This window comes from Lepidochelys kempii, chromosome 1, assembly GCF_965140285.1.
Source record: "Lepidochelys kempii isolate rLepKem1 chromosome 1, rLepKem1.hap1, whole genome shotgun sequence".
Taxonomy (NCBI): domain Eukaryota; kingdom Metazoa; phylum Chordata; order Testudines; family Cheloniidae; genus Lepidochelys; species Lepidochelys kempii.
This window is the reverse complement of record NC_136380.1, coordinates 230518774-230541096: the sequence shown is the minus strand read 5'-3', so window position 1 is coordinate 230541096 and position 22323 is coordinate 230518774. Positions and strand designations below refer to the sequence as shown.

At 42.4% G+C, this 22323-nt stretch overlaps 1 protein-coding gene across 7 annotated transcripts in view; it reads right to left on the bottom strand.

The window, feature by feature from the left end:
- PACSIN2 (protein kinase C and casein kinase substrate in neurons 2) overlaps positions 1-22323 on the bottom strand; it is a 130565-nt gene that overhangs the window by 94148 nt on the left and 14094 nt on the right. The window contains exon 2 of one of the 7 annotated variants that reach the window (XM_073317067.2): positions 4623-4714. The exons of the other annotated variants lie outside the window; for them this stretch is intronic. The gene's annotated coding sequence lies outside the window, so the exon portion shown is untranslated. The remainder of the gene's footprint in view (positions 1-4622; positions 4715-22323) is intronic. 7 annotated transcript variants of the gene reach the window in all.

The following is a 22323-nucleotide window of genomic DNA, read 5'->3' as shown; positions in this document are numbered from 1 at the left end:
CGAAAGTTAGAATCCAGGGAAAACTACTTTCTTTATATAGAAAAGTAGACCTTAACTTAACATATTTTATATAGAGCTGTTAAGCGATTAAAAAAAGTAATCGTAATTAATCACACTGTTAAACAATAGAATACTATTTAAATATTTTGGGGTGTTTCCTACATTTTCAAATATATTCATTTCAATTATAACAGAATACACAGTGTGCAATGTTCACTTTATATTTATTTTTGATTACAAGTATTTGCACTGTAAAAAAACAAAATAGTATTTTTCAATTCACCTAATACAAGTACCATAGTGGAATCTTTTTATCATAAAAGTTGAACTTACAAATATAGAATTATGTAAAAAAACTGCATTCAAAAATAAAACAATGTGAAATTTTAGAGTCTACAAGTCCAGTCAGTCCTACTTCTTGTTCAGCCAATCGCTCCGACAAACAAGTTTGTTTACATTTGCAGGAGATAATGCTGCCTGCTTCTGGTTTACAATGTCACCTGAAAGTGAGAACAGGCATTTGCATGACACTGTTATGGCCAATGTTGTAAGATATTTACATGCCAGATGCGCTCAAGATTCATGTCCCTTCATGCTTCAACCACCATTCCAGGCGACATGCATCCATGCTGATAATGGGTTCTGCTCGCTAACAATCCAAAGCAGTGCAGACAGACATGTTCATTTTCATTATCAGAGTCAGATACCACCAGCAGAAGGTTGATTTTCTTTTATGGTGGTTCAGATTCTATAGTTTCCACATCGGAGTGTTGCTCTTTTAAGACTTCTGAAAGCATGCTCCACACCTCGTCCCTCTCAGATTTTGGAAGGCACTTCAGATTCTTAAACCTTAGGTTGAGTGCTGTAGCTATCTTTAGATATCTCACATTGGTGCCTTCTTTGCGTTTTGTCAGATCTGCAGTGAAAGTGTTCTTAAAATGAACAACATGTGCTAGGTCATCATCTGAGACTGCCAGAACATGAAATATATGGCAGAATGCAGGTAAAACAGAGCAGGTGACATACAATTCTCCCCCAAGGAGTTCAGTGACACATTTAATTAACGCTTTTTTTTTGTGTTTGTTTGTTTGTTTTTTTAAAAAAACAAGCGTCATCAGCATGGAAGCATGACCTCTGGAATGGTGGCCAAAGCATGAAGGGACATACGAATGTTTAGCATATCTGGCATGTAAATACCTTGAAATGCCAGCTACAAAAGCGCCATGCAAATGCCTGTTCTCACTTTCTGGTGACACTGTAAATAAGAAGAGGACAGCATTATCTCCTGTAAGTATAAACAAGCTTGTCTGTCATAGCGATTGGTTGAACAAGTAGGAGGACTGAGTGGACTTGTAGGCTCTGACGTTTTACATTGTTTTGTTTTTGAGTGCAGCTATGTAACAAAAAAAATCTTCGTTTGTAAACTTTCACAACAGAGATTGCACTATAGTACTTGTATGAGGTGAACTGAAAAATACTATTTCTTTTATCACTTTTTACAGGGCAAATATTTGTAATCAAAAATATACTCTGATTTCAGTTACATCACAGAAAACAATATATATGAAAATGTAGAAAATTTCAATTGGTATTCTATTGTTTAATAGTGCAACGATTAAAACTGTGATTAATAGTGATTTTTTAAATTACTCGCACAAGCTAACTGCAGTGAATCGACAGCCCTAATTTTATACTAAATTCAGATTTCATTTCAAACAGGTTTACTTTTAAAAAGAAAGTTATAATTTAAACAAAAATTTAAAAATCCAATTTGAAAAAAAATCAGGTTTTTTTATTGTAAAATATTGATTTTTATTCACCCAGCTGTTTGGCAATTCTATGAAAACCAAATGGCAAACTGGAATAAGGGCATGCCTGTTGATATGTTAGCTATGGAAACGACAGGAATAAAGGTTTCTCTTATCATATAAAGATCTTTAACTCATTATTCTATTTTGTGTTCCACTAGTCCCCAACACTCTGCTGCTCAATTTTCAAATTTAAAACTCAGTGTATTAATATATTCATATTAATATATTTACAGGTTATTTCTACATAGAAAACAGTACGTAGTTAGAAACAGTGATGTTCATAGTAAATTCCTGAAAACAGAGGGTTGTAGTAAATAGAAGCTTCAAGGAGATTTCAGTAATCACTCACTTTCCTGAAACCATATCAGACCCTATCATAAGAAAAGTTCTATATGAAATTTGATGAAATAGCATTTATTACAATACTCAGAATACAAACATCTCCTTCAACTGTTCCATTCCCAGAAGGGTAAAATTTTCTTACACTTTTCTGTACTAATGCAAATGTCTGGGTACACTTCTCCAATGCCAGCAGAATAAGAAAAATCATTTGAAGTTTGACATCCTCTATCAAAGGGGAGGATAGCTTATTATTAACAGCTGAGACTTTGAAATGACAATTTGAACAATTAGAATGACATGATCAATATTACAGCTAATCCTGTAAGAGAGAGAGAGTGGGCTCTTACTGAAGAACTCAAAAGCCAAGTTAGAGTTACTCTTCGCTGCACCCATGGAATCCCAAAAGAATATCTAAAAAAAACCAAAAAAAAACCCAAAAAACACCCACTACTTGTTTGGACAAAAAGATGAACTGAAGCCCAGGCTACTGTCTTGCATATTTCTTATATAGTGTGACCTCTGCCACTTTGCCTTATAAGAAGACAGCTCTGGTTTGACTGAGGTTTGAAGAATGCCTTCACCGATAATTACTTTACCCACCTAGGTAAAACAGAGGGAAATTACACAGCACTCTAAATAATCATCCAAGCCTTTGGGATATTCTGAAGATGTACCTGAAATTGCCTCTTACATACCTTATTAACACATCATGCATCTGATGAAGTGAGCTGTAGCTCACGAAAGCTTATGCTCAAATAAATTTGTTAGTCTCTAAGGTGCCACAAGTACTCCTTTTCTTCTTCTTAACACATAGGCAGTAAAATATATTCCTTTCCTGCTGCAACAAAACGTAAAACTTTTGTTTAAAGTGAAAGGAAAACCCTTTAGACTGGAAGTCAAGAACTGTTGAGAAAAACCTTTAAGACACTCATGTTTCGCTCTTTACAGGATAGCATCTGCAGCTCTCCCACTCTGTGGATCAGACACTGCTATTTTGCAACTCAACAGTAAAACCTTGAAAACTAGAACAAGATCTGCAGCTACGGTTTACTAGAGGTTTTAGTTGCCCCATATATCTTATCAGAACAAGATTTAACTGGTTATGTACTGAAAAATGTGTTGTGGCCCATTTTATTCCTGATCATTCTCCATGCTAAAGTAGAAAATTGCACAATTAGAATTAGTGTTCAAGTCCTTAACTAGTCCTGTATACAAGAATTCCAATAACTGCACATACAATCAAGCCTTTTATGCCTTAGTGTTTTCTGCACACTGGAGAATATTTAAACTATCCAAATTCCTGACATCCCTAGTTTGAGACTGCATCATGATCTCTCCCATACGAAGTCTAACTACAAGTGCAGAGCGTGATTTCTAGTTTGTCACAGTATATTTGCCCCTTGATAAGGGCAGCTGAAAACCACTTATGTAGTTAGCTTTGTGTCACTAAAAGTTTGTGGGTGACCCACATTTCGTGCACACCTATTCAAATAATTTTCCTAATTATTAGAAATTGGCACAACCAGTTTCATGGTATGTAGTTCACTGAAAAGGCTATGATATTTCTCTCCCCATAGTCTCAAGAGGAAGATTTCTTCCATATATTATTCTGTTGAAGGAAGTTTAAACATTTTCATTATTTGATGGTATGCTTGACTTTGCCTTGAAAATGTAGGAATACAAGTATTAACTCTCATTTCAGACAGCTTATTTACCATTTCCTCTCGGATACTGACCCCATCATTGGGGAAATGCACTGCCCAGGTGAGCTCCAGCCATAAACACTGGTGTTCACTACTATATTTTCCAGACCTGTGGTTCAACCGCAAGCACCTGTCAGATCTATTAATTCCTGTGGAATTCATATTATTTTATGGAAGTGCTTTGATTTTCATATAATCAGGTAAACTGGAATGTCATGTGGAAATCCACTCAGGGTCTAAGCCCCAAAGAGATGCTACCGCATAGCCCAGAGCTCAGACACTGGCAAACAGCTATACACGGAGGGATCACTACATGGCATCTCTTATTTTGAAGATCTTTTAGAAGGAATTCCCCATTTATAGTCAGTTTTTCTCCTTGACAGACTAGAGTTTGTGTTGAAGTTTATTTCTTCCTTCACCCAGTTGTGCTATGAAAATGTGACATTCAAGAAAGTGCTACTCTGCCCAATAATCCAAACACAGAAAATTGTATAGGCACTTTTTCTGCTAAGATTATTGGGGAAAAGATGGGGGTTGGTGAATATTCTTCAGGCTGAGACTCTGAACAGTAGAACTTAGAAGTGACAGGGTTGATTTAGAATTGCAACACAGGATGTATTGACATGACATTAAAATATGCACCCTCAGAATGTGAAAAATCCCCCTTCTCATTCTTATGCCTAGTGAGTGAGGAGGCTTAAATTGCCAATTTCAGCAGCATTTAAGATTTTATTTAAAATGTTATGTTTCTAGCCTTTAAAAATACCTGTTGAATGTAAGCTGATGCAGTGCCATCTGTCTACAGGCTCAGGATGGCCACTTCAGTGCCTTTGCTGCTACTCACAGCTTTCTCAAGCCCTACCAGAATGAAAGTTAAGATTGTCAGTTTCACAGATCCATACCAGGTTCTGAATGCCAGTTGTAAAACAAAACAGGTCTCAATCACTGTGCTATATATAGCACCAACACTGGTCCTACGAATGAGCAGAGTCACCCCACCACCCTCCACAAAACAGTCAGGAGACTATGGGGTAGGAAGAGAAAGCTCTTTCAGCAGATTGGCAAATGGGTGTCTGATGTACCCATTCTTTCCTGAGGAGAGTCCAAGGACAGCAAAATTCTAACACTCCTCTCCCATCCAGCACATGATAGTGCAGGATGGGCTAACTCACCAAGGTATTTACCCTGTATTTAACTACTGAACCCTGCAAACTCATTTTTCATATAGGCTGCTGGATAGTAGATTTAGATATTGGACAATATTCAGAGAAGTCCGCAATCCCAAGAAACCCTGTAGATCCAGAAAGCCCAAATTTTTATCCTGCATTAAGTGAAAGAATTACATATATCAAAAAATTCTACCATAAAGATTGGACGCTGTGTAAGATTAAGAGACTCCAGACAAAATTTAGGGCTTAATAGCCATTTTCAAAAGAGACAGACTTCTAAGTCACTTAGAGACTTTTGAAAATTTTACCCTTCTTCAAATTCCCACTTCTACGGTTGTTTCAAGTAACACCCAAGATTACTGTAACTCAGGGGTGACCAACCTGAGCAGGAGCCAGAACTTACCGATTTACATTGCCAAAGAGCCACAGTAATATGTCAGCAACCCTCCAGCAGCTCCCCACACCTGCTCCCAGCGTTTCCCACCCACCAGCAACCCCGCCAATCAGCACCTCCCCCTTCCTTCCTCCCCACACCTCCCGATCAGCTGTTTTGTGGTGCACAGAAGGCTCTGGGGGGGAGGAGCAAGGGCACTGCAGGCTCAGGGGAGGGGATCAGAAGGGTTGGAGGGGGGCAGGGCCTGTGGCAGAGCCAGGGGTTGAGCAGTGAGCACCCCCCGGCACATTGGAAAGCTGGCGGTTGTAGCTCCAGCCCAGGAGTCAGTGCCTATAAAAGAAGCCACATATTAACTTCTGAAGATCCCCATGTGGCTCTGGAGCCACAGGTTGGCTGTAACAGAGGAAAATATATTTCTGTGTTGTTCCAGTGTCAGTTCCTTATTTGTGCAAATATTTTACAAAAACAGGGAACAGAAACCTTTCTGAACAGGAAAATGAACTTAAAGAAAATAAATCAGATGGGGTAGTTGTAGGACTTGAAACAATTTTTTTTCAACTGACATGACTTTACATTTATAGCTTCCCTTTTCAGTATTTCACACCTTCTTTAAGTACAACACTGATCTGTAAAATCCTTTTTATTGAGTGACAAATATATAGAATACATGTCTTGCATTCTTCCCCCCTCTAATACAGATATGACAGCCTGACAGACTTTTCAAGATAATCTCAAATCTGAATATTTAAAATATTTTATGTAAATTCTATAGAATAACCTACTGTTTGCAGAGTCTAATGATCCCAGTTCTGTTATCTGTCTGATAGGAGACCATTGCTATTGAATTTAGTTCTTTCTAGAATACTGGTCCATATGTTAGAGGATACTAGGGAGTGGGACAAAGCAAGTTACACACTATTCTCTCTGAAAGACAACTTTTTCTTTATATAATCTAAAGGTAATTAGTATACGAAAACTTTGGAGTGGGGGATATTAAGCAACCAGCTTTTGGCTACAAAAGAGGCCAACATTTGGTTAGGCAGAGCTGGTAGAGGCTGCCAATGATGAATCAACTGGTAATCCAAGGGGAAGTGGTCCCTTTAAAAAGGAGATGGAAGGGTAGACTGGTGGACTTCTTTGCTCTCCTGGCTACCACCTGCCTCAGCAGACCTCCCCTTGCAATCTCAGAACTAAACCATGACCCCATAGTTGAGAAAGAGTCTGGAGTACGGAGGATCTCAGCATTACCTTGAATACCTTCTCTTTAAGCCAAAAGCCCTCTCCTGGTCTTCTACACCCTCCACAACTCTGCAGGAAATGTGGGATATGACGTGTGTAATAAAAGCAGAGTATTGTGGATGCTTCCTGGCCTTGGAGTTCTTGAAAGAATGAACCGTGTTGTATACCTGGGAGGTCAGGACTTCTACTCACGGGACTGAGAACCTATAGAATGTCAATGTCTTGAGGTGCTGCAGTCACTGGTATGCAGCTGCTTCTTCATACAAATCTTCATAGGCCTATGAGACCTGCTCAATTTTTTCCTTTTGGTTTACCTCTGACAATGGTACTGATACTCCATCTGCTGCCTACAAGCAGCTGAACTCTGGTAACCGGTAAGCACCTCAAATGCAAAGCATGATCATCAAAGAGTCCCAAAACACTGTCTACCTGCTTGCAGAGAAGAGCAGTAACCAAACATATGGACTGACACAAAAGATGGATAAAAGAACTAAGAATTCTAAATCAGCAAGCTGTTAAATACTGAAGGTTGTCAATTCAAAAGTGCTCAGTCTTCATATGATGGCAGGAAGGAACAAAAATTAAGATGGTAGAGAAAGGAATTATTAGGAGGATGCAATTTCATGCTAATTAATCATATTCAAGATAAAGAAATATTAAATTCACATTGAAACGACATCACAATTTTTGGAAATTAAAGAATGGTGAAATAAACCTGCATAGTATGATGCAGAATTAAAAAATTAGCAATATTAACCAACAGCAGCTACCAGCCAAACCCTAACTTGAGTCATTTCCCACAGCATGGTAGTATGAAGTTGAGACTATACGTACCTTGAACATTAGGAAAACTTTTTGATGGCAAGGGCATACAGTTTCTTTATTGAGCTAGTTATTACAATTCTTAGAAGAAAAACTAAAAGCATTTGGAAAAAAACTGTAGAGTCCTTGCTAGACAGAGTGGTCCTATCCAACCTTACTCCTAAGCCCACCCTGTGATTTTCACTGAAGCATGACAATCTTACAGACCATTGCTGACACAGTGAGATATGTTCTTGATCAGCACTCCACAGCTAGGTAAAGCTGTTAAAAAAAAAAAATCAGGAAAATTTGGTGAAATATTAGGTTTCATGTTCTTTAAAACCTCCTGAAGCAGCTGGGAATAGGGTGGAGGAAAGAGGGGCTAAAATTTGCACTGAAGCAAGTGAAACCCATGTGCTTTATACTGCAGAATTTGACCTTGTTTGGACCAAAGAAAGGGAGAGAAGCAGTTGGAAATAGTATACATTTTAATTAAAGTACTGTCTGCACATCTGCAGAGTACAGGCCAGGGCAACTCACCTAGAAGGGTCCAGAAATATCAAGAAATAGGGCATGGCAGTTACTAATCATGCTCATGAGCTGTTTCTGAAGCTATATAGGAAAATTTTGGTGTGGGCAATTCACTTGAGAAGTCAAACACCCAGTCATTCTCCAAGAGTTGAGCCAGAGTGCAAGGGGGAACATTATAAAGATAGGTTTCAGAGTAGCAGCCGTGTTAGCCTGTATCCGCAAAAAGAAAAGGAGTACTTGTGGCACCTTAGAGACTAACAAATTTATTTCAGCATAAGCTTTCGTGAGCTACAGCTCACTTCATCGGATGCATTATAAAGATAGGAGTTAAAGACAGCCCTGTGGACTCAATGGCTGTTCCACAAAGGACTGAGACGTAACTTCTGAGAGGGCTGGATCACAATCCCTGTACCAGTTTGGATACAGGTGAGTATTATTCCAGCTTTACTTAGTAGGGAAGCTTTCCTTTAAGATAAATATTTGATCCATCACGGTGTGGTTTATGGACCTAGTGGGAGAGCTGAGGGAGGCGCATGCATTTCCCCTAGTGGCTACAGAGCCTATAGAACTTACATTTAGCTATCAGCTAACTGCTTCAAACTGGGATTATGTCTTAGTTAAAGAGAGAGAATGGGGCAGCATTTAATGAGACAATAGTTTGGTAAATTCTTGCCTGACTTAGCTGGGCCTATTGGGAGAAGATAGTGCCCTGTAGAGTGATGAGCCCCTAGCGAGAGCCAGGAAATGGTTAGTTTACATGATGACCCCAATACCTATGCCACTTTGGATACATGATACAGATATCTGTTTCCCCAGCAACTGGGGACACAGTCAGCTATTAAACCAAGGGCTGTAATGCTGCTATCTGTGGAGATCCCCGGATTGCTTGTTAACAGGTTTCTGAAGAGTCTGAAAGGACTGAGATGCTCTCATTATTCTTAAGCTCTAAGGAGTCCAGATGAAATACATTACACATTATGGTTACCCGAAAAAGATGAGAAGTCATCCAAGAGAAGATCAGAGGGGAATGTGTGCTAAACTATAGAAAATGTTATGTTGCAACCTTGTATTTGAATATGAATATTATATATATATTTTACTAATAGTTTTTATTTAAACATTATTCATAGTATTCCAAAGTACCATTTACAATGTTTTCTGTGTACATTAAGCTGTTTGTTTTACTAAGTCTGTGTCTACACTACCACTTATGTCGGTATAACTTATGTTGCTCAGGGGGTTAGATAAGCCCCCCTCAGTGACAGAAGTTACACCAACTTAAGCACCAGCGTGGACAGCGCTATGTTGGCAGGAGAGCGTCTCCTGCCAACATAGCTGCTGCCGCTCATTGAGGATGGATAATTAAGTTGTCAGGACAGCTCCCCCATCAGTTTAGAGCAGCTACACTAGAGATCTTGCACTGGCACACCTGCATCAGTGCAGGAAGAAGAGGAATGTAATAGTTCTACATAATATTGCCTTGACATCCCCCTATCCTATTAAAAATTCATAAACTCACATAAATAAGCAGGTGGGAGAGAGTGGCAGTGCTTCATAGTCTAGTGGATTAAACCCAGGACCAGAAGCTAGAATATTCCACCTCTGGCACTCACTAATAGTAAAGTGCTGTGTAATTGCTGACTTTCGTTAAGCTTCACAACATCCCTGAGATTTAAAAAAACACCACTACTCCTACTTTTACAGCTAGTGAAACAGAATCAGACAAGTTTCAGAGTAGCAGGCATGTTAGTCTGTATTCGCAAAAAGAAAAGGAGTACTAGTGGCACCTTAATTGGTTAGAATCAGACAGGTTACAGATCAGCAAGGACACAGCAAATAAATATCAGAACCGGGGATTATAACTCCATTCCAACTCCCAATCCACGCTTAATCCTGCAAATCAGCAACTAAAAAGTATTTACACCATGTCTGAATTTAGTTTTGTTTGAAGATGGAGAAACATTAACATATAAAATTGCAAATCACCTTGAGAGGCCCCTTTTAAGTTCTAAAAAAAATGACCAAAAAGTCAGAAGAGATCAGAAATAAACAAATGATTTTTCTCAGAACTCCTAGGCTGATAGCCTAGGCTTTCTAGGCTATCAGTAGAGGAAGGATACAGTACTAATACTGTTTATATCTGACCCTGGACCCACCAACCATTCATTTTTCTAAAGAAAGTCCCTAAGGAGCACCACTACTGCAACTGTCCCCACTAAAAGAAGAACAGAAACTTTGGAAGGACATCACAACTGCTAGGAAAGGAACCCAAGAATGGTCCCAAAGTTTTGGATTGACTTACTGCTTGTCAGTTACAAAAGCAGAGACCACCCAAATCAACAAGTAGTGTACTAAGAGTATAAAGAGATATGCATATGTTCAGGAACTCTAAGTCATTTTTTAATCAAATGAGATTGAACTTTGATTGCACATGCTCATTTTCCCAAATTTCTAGTCTCTTTCTGCTATAGTAAATAGAGTGATTTATGGTCTTACAAATTCAAAAATGCTTGATTGCAAGAATTTCTGCTTCAACTAGCATGACAAATGCTCCATGAATTGACTCTTCTAAAAAGTAGTCCATCAAAACAAGACATTTAAAAAGTGTCCTGGAGAAACTTATGTACCCCTTGTAGAAATTCAGTTAACAGCTACATTATGCAACTGAACTGAAAATACAGTTAAATGGTTCAAGACCTTTGGTGAAATCCAAGTCCTTCAAGACTAATAAACCAAGAAACTTAATATCTCATCCATTATATATTAAGAAATGTGAAATAAATGTTGTGCATCCACAGTAAGAGTACCTTTACATAAATGACAAGCATCAAGAGCTTCTTAAGGGTTTCAGTGCTACTTCAAGACACAGTGAAAGCTTTCACTCTTTTCTCCTGGAAAAGACACATGAAATCCAGTAAGATCATCACTGTAGTACTAGTAAACTCCCATCCCCACCTCAGTGAAGTATGTGAAAGCCATATTAAGTTTAGTCTAATCTTCCTCATATAATGAATGGTATGGTATTGCTTGCAACACTTCATGTTGTAAACTAGGATGCCAGAAACTAGTCTCTGAAAAAGGTGTATTCAGGCACTAACGATCCCCAGTTTGTATATATTTTTATTTTCTTCCTAGTATAGGTGAAAGAAGAACTATGTTCTCCTCATAAAGTGTACCTACTTTATCTTTTCTTGCATTCATTACTCAAAGCTTGTGATATAGTAACAATGGTTCATATCTAAGACAACCTCAATATATATCCAGTGTTAACATTACACAAATATTCCAACATTTAAAGAATGGTTACTTACTCTACATGCCCTCACAGATTCCAATCTTGGCGCACATGGATCCCATACATGCAAGATTAGATTCTTTTGAACAGCATTGTCCACTGAGGCCTGCGCCTTGGCCACTCTCTCAAAGCAGAGAGCATAACGGATGGAGCAGCTGCAACCCATACTGACTTCTTTTACCATGAAGAATCCCATGAGAATAGGTCTCTGACTAGCAGGGATGGAGGGCAGGTTATGGAATCTGTGTGGACAACGCAGCTCAAAGAATCACAGTTACTGTAGAGCTAGTAACTGTTCTGTCTTTGAATGACTGTTCACACAGATTCCACTCTTGTTGAGTAATAAGAATTGCCCAGGCCCTGGAGGCAGGCAAGAGAAGTCCTACTTAAACAAAGATTGCAGGACCATCCAGCAAGCCTAGCATCTGATCTGGACACTTGAACCAGCAAACACCGAGATCCATGTGGTTGCCCTACATCTCTCTGTTATGGAGATGCCACCCAGACAGGCTGCAGATGCCACCTGAACCCTAGTGAAATGAGCCCGAATTTGTCAAGGGGCTTTTAATTAGCTAAAAATCCACAAGTCTTAATACAGTCCGAGACCCACTTGGACAGCAAGAGAATATGTGCGTGTAGGCATGCACCTGAATGGCTTAGTCCTTTCTAAACAAAAAGGACAACTTTCTCAATATCTAGCATGTGGCATTTTCATTTTTACCTGGGTGAAAAGAATTTAGGGAAGAAAACCAGGGTGTGAATAGATACTGACGGATATGAAAATGACTACCTTGGACAGAAACTTTGGGTGAGGTCTAGGGCAAACTGTCCTTATAAAGGAACATGCAAGGGTGCCTTGTTACGAGGGTCTGGATCTCCCCCTCTTCTCTGGCTGATGTGATGACTACTTGAAAAGCTGTTTTCTTGAAAACATAGTAAAGAACCAGGTAGTAGCCACGGGCTTGAATGGAGAAATCCATCAGTCCAGTGAAAACCAGATTAAATCCCACTAAGGTAAGTTTTCCCACTGGTCAGGGAACCCATGGGAAAGCCGTTTTAGAAGCTTCACTGCCACGGGATGCAAGAAAATGCTGTGGCCTTGGACAGGGGAGTGACTTGCAAAGACAACTCCCAGGTGCATTCTTATGGAATTTAGGGATAATTATGATTATTCTGATAATGTGGAAATCAGAGCTGTCAATGCTGAAAGCTGTTGCTCAATGCCCAGATAAAAAGCCTCTTCCATTTGGTCACGTGCATCAGTCTGGTCAAATGTTTCCTACTTGGTAGCAAGATGTCCTCAACAGAACAGCTTCTCTCTGCATCTGTCATCCAGCCAGGATTCAGGCTGCCCAATGCAAAGATGTCTGGTCTGGCTGCAGGAACTAGCTGCCCTTATGATAGACAGACTGATCATTTAGCCTGACCTGCTTGATCTAATCCTCTTAATCAAGATTCAGTAGACTGGAGAGCAGAAACTGGCCCAGGTGAGTTTGCACATGCCAGGGTGACCACGATAATGTGGCTGGCATCTTTCATCAGCTTTCTCAGTATCCCAAGTATTGTAAAGATGACATATATAAGACCAGGAGCCACAAAATGGGAAAGGCATCTGAGGGCTCATGCCTCCCCTGGAGCAGAATCTCTGGCATTTGTTGTTGCGACATGTTGCAACCATACTCACTTGTGGGAACCCTCATCTGCAAAAGACATTGTGGAAGACTGAACTCTTAAGATACCAATGGTGATTCTCAGATAACTCTGTGCTGAGTATGTCTGCTAAGGTATTCTACCTGCCAGGAAGGTGAAGGGCCACGAATGCTCCCTGATGACAGATATTCCAATTCTAGAGATGTATGGATTCCTGACATAGTGGTGAGGACCTGGCTCCCCTTTGCCTCTCGAAGTAATGAATCTCTGTGGTGCTGTCCACAAACACTTATATTGTCAAACCCTGCACACCAACAAAATTGCTCCGAATTACATGTAGTGAGGTCTCTTGAGGGGGCCATTTCCCTTGAATTCAGAAGTGGGCGAGATGCACCGACAGATATGGCAATTTTTATACAATATCCTGGACAACCCTTATTGAATTAAGTTTAAGTATCTTAGGAGTTCATTAAAAATGTAAATGTTTATATATTATTGTGGGATTGTACATAATGGCTCTAGAGTGGAGACATGACTAAGGTAAACCCTAAGAAGATATGAACTTCAAAAGACTAGTGGAAACAATGTGCCAGACAAGAATGAACTTTTAAAGAAAATGGGTTTTCCAGGGAATCTCTAGAGGGAGGTATACTCAAATGTACCCCCACAGTTATGCAAACCTCAGTCTTTGGAAGCTTCACCTTGAGAAATGGACCTTTGTCTGGCTGATTGATCTGCAAAGACCATGAGTAGGTAAAGACTCAGGCTGTATAAACAGAGAAGCTAAGTTATGCATAGGGGTTCTGTTTCTGAGCAGAACGAGTTATGAACTTGTAACCACAGAGCTCCTGTGTTGGAATTGAAGGAGTGACTCCTACCGGAGCTAGGGTGATCTCTGATAAGCTTATTAACATATGTGTAGGATCTCTTATTGTTGTAATATGTTTTCTCTGTAATGCTTTCACTTTAAGACAGAATGTGCTTGCTTAGGAAAAGCTGTGTCAGACCTTATAACTGGAGAATTACCGTTTGCGCCACTTCTCGCAGCTCCCATTGGCTGGGGACGGCAAACCGCCGCCACAGGGAACTGAGGGGCTCCATGCCTGCAGATGCTCCAGGTAAACAAAACGATATATTTAGATATTCAATTCAATGATTTCATAGAGTTTAAAATCATCAAATTTTGGTGTAGACCCATTTATAAGCCCCTGCTCTTTGATGTGTCACTTTTTTACCAAAAATATTCAGCTCATGAACGAGTATATACAGTATGCTGTTTATAGCCTCTGAGGAGACAGTAAGTAGGCCTGCTTGGGTAATTTACTTGCCGGGAAATTTAAAGCGTAGGCAGGGAACTGTGCAGGAAGGAGAGAGATGCAAGTCTTTGCCCAAGAAAGGTGACAACTGAGGAGCCAGAAACCTAGAGGGGAGTGCCTTGCTAGACCACAGAAGGGAAATACAGCTGTAGTTACCCTAAACTGTGACACTCCACAGCCTTGGGTGGAGACATCTATAACTAGAATCTCTGTTGGTAGCAGTACTGGAAAAGACGTTCCACTGCACACTTGTGTTGAATCCATCCTCAATTTGATGAGGACACTGACACTTTCCAGGGGTACCCAGGGTTGTTAGGCACCTCACTACCACCTGCCCTTCAACATGAGGAAGCCTTGTCTGTGCCTGCGATGGATTAATTTCCCTACACCACCAGCCTCCACCAACATGAACACCGACTTCCATGCCTCTTCTAGCTCTGCTCTCTCTTTACAAGTTAACAATAGGCACACTCTACTGAGTCCTTCAAGCACCCCCTGGAGTGCCCATCCCCAATGCACTGGACACTCAGAATTCCCAGATCTTCTACTACCAAAGGAATAGTATGCACCAGTTTACCACTTACACCTCAGGATCACCACTCTGCTCATCACAGAGCACTTAGACATATTTATAACAAACAGTAGAAGAAGTTTATTTAACAAACAATAGATTTGAGAAGTAGAATTAAAAGAAACAAATGGTTAAATAAAAAATAAAATCATAACATTTTCTAGAGCCTAAACTTAACAAGAAATTCCCATGTCATAAAAAATTAGCTCTCCCAAAGTTTCTCTCCCAGGAGACAGACAGGATGGGACCCTCCATCCATCCATAGCTGGCAGCCTATACCCTTGGTGAAGGATAACGGTGTACTTCTCCACCCCCAGATGTCGTTCAATGATCTACTGTGTTCACTTTTAAACAGGGTAACCCTCCGCTACTTGTTTCTTCCTGTCTAGAATCTCCTCTCAAGTTTTGCAATTATTTGATTAGCATTTTGCTCAGACTGTAGGTAGGTGTTCATTGTGAAGATTACAATATTAAATCTACATATACCCAGATAGATAAGCATCTTCTGCCTGAAAGAAACCCACTTTTCACCTTCTGGCAATCAGCCCCATCTGACAGACCTTAAAAACATAATTTTCAGTATGGGTGTATAACTCCTTACATATTATCCCTACGTACACTTTGAAATTACTATGATGACCAGTGTGACAAGCTTTCAGCAGATGTTAAAAGATACCTTTGGAGAAATATTATATATATACACACAATACTAGACCTTGTAACCCTACACACCCCTCTGCTGGTGGATACCATAAGGTCCCTGTCAGAGACAGGACTTTGAGTGATAGTAACCAACCGATCCACGCTGTGCTTGTTGGGCAGATACACGTATCTCAACCACCCTTGTAAAGGTCAAAGATGCAGTCTGGAATATTGTGTAACATAAGTGCATACTGCCATATGTCCTGTGAATCTGAGAAGACTATTCTGGAGCACTGGGGTGAACATTATGAGGTTGACCACGGTTTGAAGCCTCTACTAAAGTAAATATACTCTTGCCACCTTGGATCTAACATTGTGCCAATTAACTCTATGCTCTGAGTCAACATCCCAAATCTCATCAAAATAGAAGGTTCATTCAAGTGCAGCTCTTCTCTGGCCCTGCTTCTCTCCCACCATCCAGCTCACATCAAAAACCCTCATGTTCACCCTCTATATACAGCCCTTTCCCTCCCACCCCAGGACTTCGAGTCAGCTCCCCCTGCACACCAATAAGTAATGCTACGGAGAAGCCTTGAAGTGATGCTTCAATGTACAGAAGTTGAGGACACTAAGAGGTTAGACTTGTCTTCCTCGGAGGTAAAGGCTCAACAGGAACATCAGATTTGTCCAATGAAAAGTTAGGTTCCTGTTCCACTCTGTGAGGCTGGCAGTACCAAAGGGATAATGCTCTAGCTAGTGGATGTGGTAGGGGAGAATCCTCTTTTCCACAAGGTAGTCTCTTCTGGTGTCAAAAAGGCTCTGAGGAGAACTGGTCCACATAGAAGAGGGGATTATGGATAAGGTTGTGACATTCCCCAAGGTACAATCTGAACTGTTGAACAGTTGTCCCCTCAATTCTCCAATGTGGAGTGCCTTTTACACTGCTTTGCTGTGAGAACCACTCCTTGTCAGTTCACACACAGCCTCTAGCATGCAAAATCATTCCCAACTGAATTACATGAACGCTCTGGCCTGCCATTCACGAATTATATGTAGGGCAACACCAACCAACTCCCAGTCCCAGGCCTTCCCCCAGAAATGTGCATCTTGTACTGCCCAGCTCTCTACTTGACAAGGCAAGCTCATATGAAGTCTGTCACTTCATCAATGGAAAACGATATGCACATACCTTGTTGTCACAAGTGGTGGTTCTTAAACACTTCAATCCAAATAAATTTGTTTTATTTTACCTAAACCAGTGTATTAACTATAGAAATATAAAATTATTACGAGTAATGAGGCATAAAAGTCAGAATTGGTCACAAAGAAAATAAGATAAAATGCAAACTAATACCTAATTTAGCAAGCTAAATGGATTCAGCGCAAAAGGTTTCTCACCACTTGCTCTTTGCAGTCTTTACTAGTTGAAAGCCTTCAGAACAGGACCCCTCCCCCAGTTCAGTGTCTCTTTAGGCATTAAGAAAAGGAGTACTTGTGGCACCTTAGAGACTAACCAATTTATTTGAGCATGAGCTTTCGTGAGCTACAGCTCACTTCATCGGATGCATACCGTGGAAACTGCAGCAGACTTTATATATACATAGAGAATATGAAACAATACCTCCTCCCACCCCACTGTCCTGCTGGTAATAGCTTATCTAAAGTGATCATCAGGTTGGGCCATTTCCAGCACAAATCCAGGTTCTCTCACCCTCCACCCCCCCACACAAATTCACTCTCCTGCTGGTGATAGCCCATCCAAAGTGACAACTCTTTACACAATGTGCATGATAATCAATTATCATGCACATTGTGTAAAGAATTGTCACTTTGGATGGGCTATCACCAGCAGGAGAGTGAATTTGTGTGGGGGGGTGGAGGGTGAGAAAACCTGGATTTGTGCTGGAAATGGCCCACCTGATGATCACTTTAGATAAGCTATTACCAGCAGGACAGTGGGGTTGGAGGAGGTATTGTTTCATATTCTCTGTGTATATATAAAGTCTGCTGCAGTTTCCACGGTATGCATCCGATGAAGTGAGCTGTAGCTCACGAAAGCTCATGCTCAAATAAATTGGTTAGTCTCTAAGGTGCCACAAGTACTCCTTTTCTTTCTGCGAATACAGACTAACACGGCTGTTACTCTGAAACCTGTCTTTAGGCATTGTTGCTACCCTGAGCAGACAGGAGTTGAGTAGAAAGGTACAGTATGGAGGAGAGAGGTAGTTTGTGTTGTGTGTGTTCTCTATTCTTACACCATTTCCCCCTCTTTAAAGATTATCTCCAGCTGGGGTTCGGGCAACAGTCAGTCTGTTTACACAGTGGGGGAGGAAGGTGCGTAAACACCCCTCGCCTGTAGTTCTATTATCAGTATGTAAAGTTCTTGCTTGCACCCTTCTTCCTGAAAAAGAATGGCCATTTAACTAGGTGATAATCCACTTGACTTTGTTGACACCTGGCTTGGGAGTTGGTTTGTCTTCTGTTTCTGCGGGGTTGGTTACACTTACGACTTAGAGCGCATTAAAGGAGTCCCAGGCACACTAGCTCACTACCCGTCCACACTGGCAAGGCACATAGAGCGGTCTGACTCCGCGGCTAGAGCGCTCCTAGTACTCCACCTTGGCAAGCAGAATAACATTTTGTGCACCCCAACTAGAGCAATGCTTGTTCTAGCCACTCTGGTCATCATTTTGAACTCTACTGCCCTGCCCTCAGGTGACCAACCCTCAGACCACCCTTTAAATTCTCTGGGAATTTTGAAAATCCCCTTCGCTCAGCCAGGCGTGGAGTGCTCTCAGCGAATCTTTCCAGGTGACCTTGCCTCCACGCGCCAAGCGATCCCCAGTATGAAGCAATGGCAAGGTGCTGGACCTCATCAGTGTTTGGGGGGAGGAAGCTGTCCAGTCCCAGCTGTGCTCGATACCTTTGGGCAGACTAACCTAACTGCCTTCTATGATGAGATTACTGGTTCTGTGGATGAAGGGAAAGCAGTGGATGTATTGTATCTTGACTTTAGCAAAGCTTTTGACACGGTCGCCCACAATATTCTTGTCAGCAAGTTAAAGAAGTATGGGCTGGATAGATGCACTATAAGGTGGGTAGAAAGTTGGCTAGATTGTCGGGCTCAACAGGTAGTGATCAATGGCTCCATGTCTAGTTGACAGCCGGTGTCAAGTGGAGTGCCCCAGGGGTCAGTCCCCTGGCCAGTTTTGTTCAATATCTTCATAAATGATCTGGAGGATGGTGTGGATTGCACTCTCAGCAAATTTGCCGATGATACTAAACTGGGAGGAGTGGTAGATACGCTGGAGGGCAGGGATAGGATACAGAGGGACCTAGACAAATTGGAGGATTGGGCCAAAAGAAATCTGATAAGGTTCAATAAGGGTAAGTGCAGGGTCCTGCACTTAGGACGGAAGAACCCAATGCACAGCTACAGACTAGGGACCGAATGGCTAGGCAGCAGTTCTGCGGAATAGGACCTAGGGGTGACAGTGGACGAGAAGCTGGATATGAGTCAGCAGTGTGCCCTTGTTGCCAAGAAGGCCAATGGCTTTTTGGGATGTATAAGTAGGGGCATAGCGAGCAGATCGAGGGATGTGATTGTCCCCCTCTATTCATCTGGAGTACTGTGTCCAGTTTTGGGCCCCACACTACAAGAAGGATATGGATAAATTGGAAAGAGTCCAGCGAAGGGCAACAAAAATGATTAGGGGTCTGGAACACATGACTTATGAGGAGAGGCTGAGGGAACTGGGATTGTTTAGTCTGCAGAAGAGAAGAATGAGGGGGGATTTGATAGCTGCTTTCCACTACCTGAGAGGTAGTTCCAGAGAGGATGGTTCTAGACTATTCTCAGTGGTGGAAGAGGACAGGACAAGGAGTAATGGTCTCAAGTTGCAGTGGGGGAGGTTTAGGTTGGATATTAGGAAAAACTTTTTCACGAGGAGGGTGGTGAAACACTGGAATGCGTTGCCTAGGGAGGTGGTGGAATCTCCTTCCTTAGAAGTTTTTAAAGTCAGGCTTGACAAAGCCTTGTCTGGGATGATTTAATTGGGGATGGGTCCTGCTTTTGAGCAGGGGGTTGGACTAGATGACCTCCTGAGGTCCCTTCCAACCCTGATATTCTATGATTCTATATCATGGGACATGATGGAAAGGGACCATGACCGGGACGCACTGCAGTGCAGGATTAAAGTGAAGGGGCTGCGGAATGCCTACCATAAAGCCCGTGTGGCAAACAGTTGCTCTAGTGCTGCCCCTGCGACCTGCCATTTCTACAAAGAGCTGGACTCGATACTTGGGGGCGACCCCACCTCCACTCCGAGTACCACCATGGACACTTCAGAGCCCAGTTCAACAAGGCAAAGGCAGGAAGAGGAGCAGCAGCAAAGAGGGAGCGAGGTACCCGAGGCGGAGGAAGACACTCCAGAATCCCGAGCTGCTCTCAAGCCAGGAGGAAGGTAGCCAGTCGTGGCAGCTGGTGCTTGGGGAAGGACAAACACCAGAGAAGGTTCCCAGTAAGCGGAGTTTATTTTGCGAAGGAAGTTATTTGGTGCGGGCTCTTGGGGTGAGGAGGGTTAGGGCCGCATGCATGCCTAGAACGCAGAATAGGGCATTGATGTGCTCTCTCACATCACGGTAATCTGCCTCAGTGATCTCTTCAAAGGTCTCACCCAGAACTTGGACAATGAGCTTGCGCAGGTTTCTCGGGAGAGCCACTGTGGTCCCTGTCTCACTAAGGACAACTTGTCCGCGCCACTGTGCCGTGAGGGGCAGGGCGGACCATTGCTGCACACAGGGCAGAAGCCGCATGGCAGCAGAAGACCCTTTCTTGCTGCCTACTTCACCCTCAGCAAGAAGATATCTTCCAGGATGAACTCCTGTGGAAAATGTGTGGACAGTGTTCAGTATAGGGGCCTCCTGCTGCTGTTGGCTCTCCCCAAGGCACATAAACCCAGAGGACAGTACAGCCGTGAAACAATCAGTCACACTTGACCCTGTGCTTACTCACCATTTTGGGGCTCCCATGGGTTATGTGCGCTCACTTTGGGATGGGAAAATTATGCTATTGTGTAGACTGCTTGTCCTTAAGTTAGGGGGAATCATTGCTCTGACTGACGTGAACAATGCTGCCTCTGTTAAGTGTTGCATTTGCTTTTACAGATGCAACCTTGAGATCTCAGCCGCCCATGTTATCACTGGCCGAAAGACCCCAAAGAATCAGAAAGAGGCCACGTAGAAGCAAGGAAGATATGTTGCATGAAGTAACGCAGCATTCAAGTAATGAAAAATCAAAAAGCGCAGGAGTGGCGGGACAGTGAAAGGGGGATCCGCCAGCAGAATGAGGAGCGCCGTCAGCAAAGCACGGATCAGCTGATAAGCATAATGGAACGCCAAGCAAACTCGATCCAGGCACTCGTAGCCATGCAAGCAGAGCACTACCATGCCCGACCCCCCCATACAGCCCTTGTCCCAGAACTCTTTCTCTTGTGCCCCCATGTCACCTCCAACCCACTTTCCCCAACATCCGGGTTCTTACTACCACCAGCTGCCTCCAACACCTGTAGCTTCACCACCCAGCCTTGAAAACTACGACCCTTACCCCTGCACACAACCCCCATCACCATGCAGTATAGCCATCCTGAAGTTCAGCACTCATTGCACAGCACTCCAGACAAGAAGGCTGAGTATGATAACAGGACATACGCAAATCTGTGATTGTACCGTTCCCCACCCCCTTGCCCTTTCTGTTTCCCAAGCAGTTGTGTTCCTTTTCAATAAATGGATTTTTTGGCTTTGAAAACATTCTTTATGCAAAAATATAAAAAATACCCTAGCCCAGGAAAGCAACAGGCACTGCAAGTCAGCATAGCAAACACAGATTCCTACTAACATTGGAACCACTGCACTTCACTCCCGTGCAGGGCACCAAATATTACTGGTGGCTTTCAGCCTCAAATTGCTCCCTCAAGGCATCCCTAATCCTTGCAGCCCCACGCTGGGCCCCTCTAATAGCCCTGTTCTCTGGCTGTACAAATTCAGCCTCCAGGTGTTGAACCGTCGAGTTCCTTGCCTGAGAGAATCATTCACCCTTCCCTTCACAAACGTTATGGAGGGTACAGCACGTGGATATAACTGCGGGGATGCAGTCATCGGCCAGGGCCAGCTTCCTATACAGAGAGCGCCAGTGGCCCTTTAAATGGCCAAAAGCACACTCCACAGTCATTCTGCACCAGCTCAGCCTGTTGTTGAATCTCTTCTTGCTGCTGTCAAGGCTCCCTGTGTAGGTTTCATGAGCCACGGCACTGAAGGGTAAGCGGGGTCTCCAAAGATCACAATGGGCATTTAGACTTCCCCTACAGTGATCTTCTGGTCTGGGAAAAAAAGTCCAGCTTGCAGCTTCCTGAACAGGCCAGTGTTCCAAAAGATGCGTACGTCATGCCCCTCGCAGGCCAGCCTGCGTTAATGTCAATGAAATGCCCACAGTGATCCACAAGCGCCTGGAGAACCATAGAGAAATACCCCTTCCAATTAACATACTCTGAGGCTAGGTGGGCTTGTGCCAGAATTGGAATGTGTGTGCTATCTATCGCCCCTCCGCAGTTTGGGAAACCCATTTGTGCAAAGCCAGCCACAATGTCATGCACATTACCCAGAGTCACAGTTCTTCTGAGCAATATGCGATTAATGGCCCTACAAACTTACATCAACACAATTCCAACGGTCGACTTTCCCACTCTAAACTGGTTAGCGACCAATAGGTAGCTGTCTGGAGTTGCCAGCTTTCAGATTGCAATAGCCACCCACTTCTCCACCGTCAGGGCAGCTCTCAATCTCGTATCCTTGCGCCGCAGGG